This window comes from Cherax quadricarinatus, chromosome 43 (genome assembly GCF_038502225.1).
Source record: "Cherax quadricarinatus isolate ZL_2023a chromosome 43, ASM3850222v1, whole genome shotgun sequence".
NCBI classification, from domain to species: domain Eukaryota; kingdom Metazoa; phylum Arthropoda; class Malacostraca; order Decapoda; family Parastacidae; genus Cherax; species Cherax quadricarinatus.
The window spans coordinates 6,035,227-6,045,494 of record NC_091334.1 but is presented as its reverse complement, the minus strand read 5'-3'; positions in this window follow the sequence as shown (position 1 = coordinate 6,045,494).

The window sequence follows — 10,268 nt, the reverse complement described above, 5'->3', positions numbered from 1 at the left end:
CATACTCCAATATGGGTCTAACGTACACGGTGTACAGGGTCCTGAACGATTCCTTATTAAGATGTCGGAATGCTGTTCTGAGATTTGCTAGGCGCCCATATGCTGCAGCAGTTACTTGGTTGATGTGCGCTTCAAGAGATGTGCCTGGTGTTATACTCACTCCAAGATCTTTTTCCTTGTGTGAGGTTTGTAGTCTCTGGCCCCCTAGACTGTATTCCGTCTGTGGTCTTCTTTGTCCTTCCCCAATCTTCATGACTTTGCACTTGGTGGGGTTGAACTCCAGGAGCCAATTGCTGGACCAGGTCTGCAGCCTGTCCAGATCCCTTTGTAGTTCTGCCTGATCTTCGATCGAATGAATTCTTCTCAACTTCACATCATCTGCAAACAGGGACACTTCGGAGTCTATTCCTTCCGTCATGTCGTTCAAAAATACCAGAAACAGCACTGGTCCTAGGACTGACCCCTGTGGGACCCTGCTGGTCACATCGGGTTAAATCCGAGTGGGGATCTGTAACAAGTGGCGTACCACAGGGATCAGTGTTGGGCCCGTTGTTGTTTATAATATATATCAATGACCTTGATGAGGGTATTACTAGTGATATGAGCAAATTCGCCGATGACACAAAGATAGGTAGGATAATTGATTCAAACGTAGATGTTAGGGAACTTCAGAAGGATTTAGACAAACTCTAATCTTGGTCAGAAAAGTGGCAGATGCAGTTCAATGTAGATAAATGCAAGGTTCTGAAGCTCGGGAGTGTCCATAACCCTAGCACTTATAAGTTAAATGATGTAGAACTTAGCCATACAGATTGTGAAAAGGACTTGGGGGCTATGGTGAGCAGTAACCTTAAACCAAGACAGCAATGCCTAAGCGTTTCTCCACCATTATTCCTTCGACTGTCACCTGGCTCCGTTATGTTGACGACATTCTCCTCATAACTCCCAGGCGCTTCAACGTTCAAGCTCTCCAAGACAAGCTCAACCAGGTCGAGCCCTCAATCCAGTTCATACTTGAAGAAGAAGTCGACAACACTCTTCCTTTCCTTGATGTTCTTCTCTGCAAAGCTGACCACGAACTTCGTTTTAAAGTCTATCGAAAACCAACCAACCAAAACGATCTTCTCCACCTCTACTCTCACCACGACACCAAAACTAAACGTGGTGTAATTATAGGCTTCTTCCTGTGCGCACTCAGAATCTGCAGCAATGAGTTCCTTGAGGAAGAATGCACTATAATTGAACAAGTATTTTCTAAACTCCACTATCCTCTTCACTTTATCAGAGACTGCAGACGGCGGGCATTAAACATGTTCAACACACCCAGAGAAGACACTGCCGAGAAGAGATACATAGTCCTCCCCATCAACTCCATTGCCAAACATGTTTCCAACATCTTTTCCAATACATCATTTCAAGTATCAACCTCCACAACCACGACCATCAAGGACATCACCAGTAGTAGACAGGACAAGCTTCCATCCTCTGCAGGGGTATACATAATCCCTTGTAATGACTGCAACAAATTATACGTGGGCGAAACATCAAGAGACCTCCAAACACGTATTTCAGAACACCAATACGCAAGCAGGACTGACGATACAAGGAATGCCTGTGTACAACATCGCAATTCACACAACCATTTAATTAACTACAGAAACTCAAGACTTATCGCCACAGAAGACAACACTCAATACCGAAGAATCCTGGAATCATCGCTCATCTCTACAACCAACAATTTCAACCAGAACAATGGCTTCTATAACATAGCTGAACCACTTGCTAAGAAACTTCTTCATCGCTATCCCACACAAGAACATAAAACACTGCAGAAGGTCTGCTCACAACTTGTCCAATACCCCTGCCAAGCTACTCAAGATTTTAGACTCTATAACCCCACTCGGTAGATCAGATGCAGCATTCTCCACCTGACCTCAACATTCTGAACCTGACTATAAATACTCGAGTACCTTCCACCCCAGGTAGATCTGTTTGTGACTTGAAAAAACCCACTGTGTTGGGCGAAACGTTGTCAATAAAGGATCACATTAAACTGCATATGTGTTTACGTTTCCATCCATGCTAGAACTTTACCTCCTATACCATGAGCTGCCACTTTTCTTAAGAGTCTCTTGTGAGGTACTCTATCGAAGGCTTTACTAAAATCCAAATAAACAATATCATATTCCTTATCACTGTCAACTGCCTCAAATGTTCTATTGAAGAACGTCAGTACGTTTGTCAGGCAGAAACGACCTCTCGTGAATCCATGCTGAGATTCATTTATCAAGTTATGCTCTTCAAGGTGACTTCTGATAATGCCAGCTATAATTGATTCTAATAACTTGCCCACTATAGATGTCAGGCTTATTGGACGGTAATTTGAAGGAGTGGAGTTATCCCCTGATTTGAATATAGGAACCACATTAGCCATCTTCCACAACTCTGGCACAACACCGGTAAGGATGGACGCATTAAACACACTCGTTAATGGCTGACTAAGCTCAATCTTGCATTCCTTAAGTACCCTGGAAAACAGCTCATCGGGTCCCGGGGACTTATTTTGCTTCAGTTTGTCTATCTGTTTAATAACCATGTCCCTCGTGACAGTAATATTAGTTAATTTAAATTCATCAGGAACTAAATAATTGTTAATTACTGGAATCTAATTTACATCTTCCTGTGTAAAAATTGACAAAAAATAGTCATTAAATAAGGAACACATTTCCAGTTCATTATCCGTCAGCTGTCCATTCCCAATTTTCAGAGGTCCTACTTTTTCCTTCATCTTCGTCCTATACACTTGAAAGAACCCCTTTGGATTAGTCTTTGATTCATTAGCAACTCTAGTTTCATAGTCACGTTTAGCCTTTCTAATCCCCTTTTAAGCTGAACATATTGGTCAGTAAGGTTAACCTCTCCTCGTCTGATGCGCCTATAAATTCCCCTTTTCTCCCCTAATAGATGCTTTAGCCTCCTGTTAACCCATTTGAGATCGTTATTTTTTATTATTATCACACTGGCCGATTCCCACCAAGGCAGGGTGGCCCGAAAAAGAAAAACTTTCACCATCATTCACTCCATCACTGTCTTGCCAGAAGGGTGCTTTACACTACAGTTTTTAAACTGCAACATTAACACCCCTCCTTCAGAGTGCAGGAACTGTACTTCCCATCTCCAGGACTCAAGTCCGGCCTGCCGGTTTCCCTTAACCCCTTCGTTATTATTAGACTTAATTTCTCTCTGGGGAATGTATATACTCTGGGCACGGTGTACATTATTAAGAAAACAATCATAAAAGCAGATACCTTCAAAATCATAAGTATGATTATCGTCAATAAAATCATTAGCTAGATAACCCCAATCAAGATTAGACAGGTGTTCCCTAAGTCCATTTTAATCGGCCGAACGAAAATCAGGGATTTTTACTGTATTATCATTATTCTTGTATTCCCAGTTAATGCTAAAAGTGATGGATTTGTGATCACTTGCGCCAAGCTCTTCAGTGATCTCCAGATTATTTACGAGTGTTTCCTTATTTGACAAGACTAGATCTAGCAAATTATTACCCCTGGTAGGCTTTGTTACGCACTGCTTTAGAAAACAGTCCTGAACTGTTTCCATAAAGTCACTGGACTCTAGATTACCTGTCAAAGAATTCCAGTCAATTTGACTAAAATTAAAGTCCCCTACTATGACTATGTTATGGTGTCTAGAAGCCCTAACAATTTCGTCCCAAAGAAGTCTCCCTCTATCGTGATCCAAGCCAGGAGGTCGGTATATTACACCAAGAATTAGTTTTTCTTGACCTTCTACAAACCCAACCCGAACAGATTCTGTTGCTGTTCCATCTATTTTTATACCTGTTTTTATGCAACAATTAATATTTTCTCGAACATATAATGCAACTCCTCCCCCCTTCCCATTACATCTATCCACATGGAACAACTTAAACCCTTGAATATTACACTCAGAAATCATATCCCGACTCTTTAAATCATACCAAGTTTCAGTTAATGCAATGATATTAAAGTTCCCAGCACATGCTACCAAACGTAATTCATTAATTTTATTTCTTGCACTTCGACTGTTAGCATAAAATACCATCATATGTTTTTTCTTCTGAACATTTTTCTTATTCATCTTTGTTTTTACACAATTTCTGAAATTATCATTACCCAGAGTTACTCCATGACAGTTACTATTAAGATTCTTAATATCAGAGCATAAGTCAGTATATTCATACTCATTATTTATCATTTCTAAACCCATACATCTAACTAATCCTAGTTTAAAGTCCTAACAACCCCCTCAACTGAGCTAGCAAGAAAACCCACTGGATAAGCGAACCCCATCCCTGGCATACATGTCATTTCGGCCATAGAAGTTGTCCCAGTTGTCAATGAATGGTACTGCATTATCCTTACAGTGTTTATCCAGCCAACAATTAATACCAATTGCTCTGGACAACCATTCATTACCAACACCTCTTCTTGGCAAAATGCCACATATAACAGGGCGCCTCCCCTTCTTCCTAATTATGTCTATAGTTGTCCTGAACTTTCTAACTAAATCCTCACTTCTACGCTTGCCTACATCACTGCCTCCAGCACTGAGGCAAATAATAGGGTTGATCCCGTTACCGTTCATGATGTTGTCAAGCCGGCTAACAATGTCCTCCATCCCAGCCCCAGGAAAGCAAACCCTCTGTCTCCTACTCCTGTCCTTCAAGCAGAACGCCCTATCCATGTATCTAACATGGCTATCCCAACAACAACAATATTCTTACCTTCAATGGCGTCGTTCGTCGTGACGTTCCCAGTAGTCGACTCACATTCGGAGAATGCATTAAATGCTTCCACAGCAGTCTCTTTCTTCTTCATCGTTTATGTCTTTCCAATCTTATTGATCGTCAACTTCGTTCCATGCTGTCCAGCCACTGACCACGTTCCCTTCTTGACCTGAGGACTCAAAACAGGAGGTTTGTGACACAGGATTTCCCGTCCCTGAAACCATCATGGCTGCTGTTGAGATCATTTCTAGGTTTTCCACCACTCTTCTCCTGATAATCTTCTCCATGACTTTGCATACTATACATGTCAGTGACACTGGTCTGTAGTTCAGTGCTTCATGTCTGTCTCCTTTTTTAAAGATTGGGACCAGATTTGCTGTCTTCCATGCCTCAGGCAATCTCCCAGTTAAATGCAAGGTTCTGAAGCTTGGGAGTCTCCATAACCCTAGCACTTATAAGTTAGATAATGTAGAACTTAGCCATACAGATTGCAAAAAGGACTTGGGGGTTATGGTGAGCAGCAACCTCAAACCAAGACAGCAATGCCTAAGCGTCCGTAATAAGACAAATAGATTGTTGGGATTTATATCAAGAAGTGTAAGCAACAGAAGTCCAGAGGTTATACTGCAGCTTTATACATCATTAGTAAGGCCTCACCTAGATTATGCAGCTCATTTCTGGTCTCCATATTACAGAATGGACATAAATTCATTAGAAAACATTCAGCGTAGAATGACTAAATTAATACATAGCATTAGAAATCTTCCTTATGAAGAAAGATTGAAGACTCTTAATTTACATTCACTTGTTAGACGAAGAATGAGGGGAGACCTGATCGAAGTGTATAAGTGGAAGATGGGTATTAATAAAGGGGATATTAATAAGGTCGTGAGGATGTCTCTCCAAGAGAGAACCCGCAGTAATAGATTTAAATTAGACAAGTTTAGATTTAGAAAGGACATAGGAAAGTATTGGTTTAGAAATAGGGTAGTTGATGAGTGGAACAGTCTACCTAGTTGGGTTATTGAGGCTAGGACTTTGGGTATTTTCAAATTTAGGTTGGATAAATATACGATTGAGAGGGGTTGGATTTGAGTGGGACTTGCAAATGAGTGGATAGAGTTATCAGAGCTTATTTCTTGGATAGCATTGAAAATTGGGTTGGGCAAATGTTTTGTTAGTGGGATGGATTGTAAAGGACCTGCCTAGTATGGGCCAACAGCTCTGCTGCAGTGTCCCTCCTTTCTTATGTTCTTATGAATATTGTTAGGGGTACACATAGCGCCTCTGCTCCCTCTCTCAGGACCCATGGAGAGATGTTATTCGGCCCCATTGCCTTTGAGGTATCTAGCTCACTCAGAAGCCTCTTCACTTCTTCCTCGGTTGTGTGTACTGTGTCCGGCACTTGGTGGTGTACCCCACCTCTCCGTGTGTCAGTGACCTGCCAAGCAACACTGGCGGCCATGATGGTGTATGTTGCCTCATACTGGTGTATGTTCTCATACTGGTGTATGTTGCCTCATACTGGTGTATGTTCTCATACTGGTGTATGTTGCCTCATACTGGTGTGTGTCACCTCACACTGGTGTGTATCACCTCACACTTGTGTGTGTCACTAGACTGACCCTAGTCTGACACTAGACTGACACTAGTCTGACAGTAGACTGACACTAATCTGAAATTAGACAAGTCTGACACTGGTCTGATACTAGACTGACCACCAGACTGACACCAGACTGACACTAGACTGACACTATACTGAACCCAGACTGACCACCAGACTGACACTAGACTGACGCACTTTACCTCTGAGAATCTCTTATCAAAATCCTGCAGACGATGCAAGTTACAGTTGGTAAACATAATTACTCTTGCCCAGTTTAGTCAAGGTCTTAATTACTTCATTAAACTTGTTATGTTTCCGGATTTCACATGGATTTTCTTTTATAAATTTTAATCAAAGTTTAAACAGGCTGTCAGTTAATCTGACAGATAGTCTGTTGTTGTCAGCGCTGACGTGGAATGAAAGAGGCGTTCTTATTGGGTGCCAGTGCTGGTTTGGAGAATTTTGATTTGCTGGTGAGTCTCCTTCCTTTCCCATCTGCTTTCAGCTACGAGCTTGTTGATTGGCTGATGCACTGACAGCTGGTGCTGATTGGTGAACTATTCACAACTGCTTAGTTTGTTAATGGGGTTTAAAGTCTACCTTATCTACGAGGGTCGTTAAGGCTGGCTGATTGGTTAATGGGGTTTAAAGTCTATCTACAAGATCATTACGGCTGCATGTCACCTGTTCACCAGCAGTCATGAATACTTTAATACCCAAAACAGTGATCAAGGTAAACTCTCAGTGTATATACACAGAGATACACACCTCGATGTATATACACACAGACATGCACTTCTCAGTGTATATCTCCAGTGCTACTGAAGCAGCGCACAGCGTTGAAGAAAGTGACCTTAAGCTTGACCACGTAATTGACATTTAGTCTGATCATCTGTGTGTCTGTCAGACTGTCAGAAATACTAGTAACCAAGCATAAGTCTGGCTACTACAGCATCAGTCTGTGTGTCTGTCAGAAGTACTTGTAACCAAGCCTGAGTCTGGCTACTACAGCATCAGTCTGTGTGTCTGTCAGAAGTACTTGTAACCAAGCATAAGTCTGGCTACTACAACATCAGTCTGTGTATATTGCAAGTTGCACCATCAACATGCTTATATACGTTCATGTTATCATAGTGAGTTACAGGTCAACAATGACTCTCATAATTACTTCTCTCGTAACACTATTTCTAATGCTTTTCTTTGTGTGAACAGGGACAACATTTGTGAAGAATGGTTTGAAAAACCAGGGACAACATTTGTGAAGAATGGTTTGAAAAACTAGGGACAACATTTGTGAAGAATGGTTTGAAAAACTAGGGACAGCATTTGTGAAGAATGGTTTGAAAAACCAGGGACAACATTTGTGAAGAATGGTTTGAAAAACCAGGGACAACATTTGTGAAGAATGGTTTGAAAAACCAGGGACAACATTTGTGAAGAATGGTTTGAAAAACCAGGGACAACATTTGTGAAGAATGGTTTGAAAAAACCAGGGACAACTTTTGTGATGAATGGTTTGAAAAACCAGGGACAACTTTTGTGATGAATGGTTTGAAAAACCAGGGACAACTTTTGTGATGAATGGTTTGAAAAACCAGGGACAACATTTGTGAAGAATGGTTTGAAAAACCAGGGACAACATTTGTGAAGAATGGTTTGAAAAACCAGGGACAACATTTGTGAAGAATGGTTTGAAAAACCAGGGACAACATTCGTGAAGAATGGTTTGAAAAACCAGGGACAACTTTTGTGATGAATGGTTTGAAAAACCAGGGACAACATTTGCTTTTTTCCACAGAGAAGGTCATTAACAGAGCTAGACAGTGCTGACAGAAGCGAGTTAGAAGTGCTGCTGGTGTGTACATCTGCTCAGTAATATTGGGGTCACCTTTCTAAACCCACAACCTTTTCTTGGTCCGGGGAGTTTAGGTGATATACTTCATCCTGCCTTATTGTCACCACTGACAACTTTGACACAGTTCTTGCGGCTATCAGAGGAGGTTCCCTTTATAAGAACATAAGAACATAAGAACGATGGAACACTGCAGAAGGCCTACTGGCCCATGCGAGGCAGGTCCAAGTCTCCTACGGATCAGGAATTTGCATCCTGGCAGCAAAGTGTTCAGCGAAGAGATCAGCTTTCTACCGATTGGTAGTACAGGGGGTCCCATTGAGGTGCAATAATTTTATCAGGTGTGTAACCTTATCGGTCCATAACCAATGTCCACCAGGTTTTAGAGTGTGTTTTTCCTAATGCCAGTTTTCTCTTCGTGTCAGCCTTCCATCTAAAGATGGACCAGTTTTGAGCTTCCTCCATTTGTCAACATGATTGATTGTGAAGGTTGCTGTTATACGTTCTCTAGCAGCCTCTCCACAAAGAAAATCAAACCAAGACTGATCTGAAGTCTTCGTTACACACCGCTGGTGAGGGATGTACTTGTGTTAGAGATTAAGGATATGTTTAGCAAGGGAGAAGATTCCAGTCAGAGATGGTAATCTCCGAGCATAAGGCCGGCCATTTTAATCTCCCACAGTCAGGTTGCGCGTGATAATTCTTCATCACGTTCTGTTGATATTTTCAGTGTCGTAAAAACAGCCTTGTGGTCAGATGATCCAATATAACCAAGAAGTCTGCGAGTGGCTGCACCTTTAGCCAGATCATTCACTACCGCATCGAGGGAGGAGCCAGAGATGTGAGTAGGGAAGTCAACGAAGATTTTCTTGCCAAACACTGCAAGGTCATCACAGTCCCTCTGTACAAGATGCTGGTTGAGGTTACCTTGACAACAGTCATAATATGTTGACATATATGTTCAAGCAGAGACTGGAACTTAGTTCTGTACTCACCTGTTTGTGCTTTCAGGGGTCGATTCACAGCTCCTGGCCCCGCTGAGCTCAGGAGAAGTTGGGAGGGTGTTGTGTGTGTCTACCAGTTCTAAGATCGTACTGGTTTGGTAGTTAAGACACATGGGCAAAAGTTAGGCAACTTTATTCCGAAACGTTTCGCTTCTTCAGTCGAGTGCAAAAGAAGGCAGGAGCAGTAGAGATGTGAAGGCGATGTAATCAGTAAATCACCCTTGAAGTCGGAAATTTGAGGTTGTCAGTCCCTCAGCCTGGAGAAGAGTTCTGTTCCATAATCTGAAACAATCTTACCAACCTGTCGGTATTGCATACCATTTTAATATTCATCGTACTGGTTTGTTCCCAAGATCTCTCTCTCTCACTCTCTCTCTCTCTCTGATAAGGGGGAAAGGGAGTCGCCAGATGCCACCAGCGACAATTATTTTGTCAGCAGTTTAGCCACCTTCATTAAAATTCATAAATTAGATCACAGTGACACCTATTGTGCTACCAAGGTGCCTCCTGCCGTCAAGGTGAGTGTCACAGCTCAGTTTCACAGCAGGTAACACCATCATATATCCTCCCCACACACCATACATAATCTTTAACAACACACAACACCTGTGTCGAGATTTTTGGATCAACGGCGGTAAATCAGGATTAACTGCTCATTTAAGCGTCCCACTACATTTACTATGATATGAAGTCTTTCACCCTGAACAAGGACCAGTCTAAGGTGGTACACACAACAACAAGGACCAGTTTAAGGTGGTAAACACAAGAACAAGGACCAGTCTAAGGTAGTACACACAAGAACAAGGACCAGTCTAAGGTGGTACACACAAGAACAAGGACCAGTCTAAGGTGGTACACACAAGAACAGGGACCAGTCTAAGGTGGTACACACAAGAACAAGGACCAGTCTAAGGTGGTACACACAAGAACAAGGACCAGTCTAAGGTGGTACACACAAGAACAAGGACCAGTCTAAGGTGGTACACACAAGAACAAGGACCAGTTTAAGGTAGT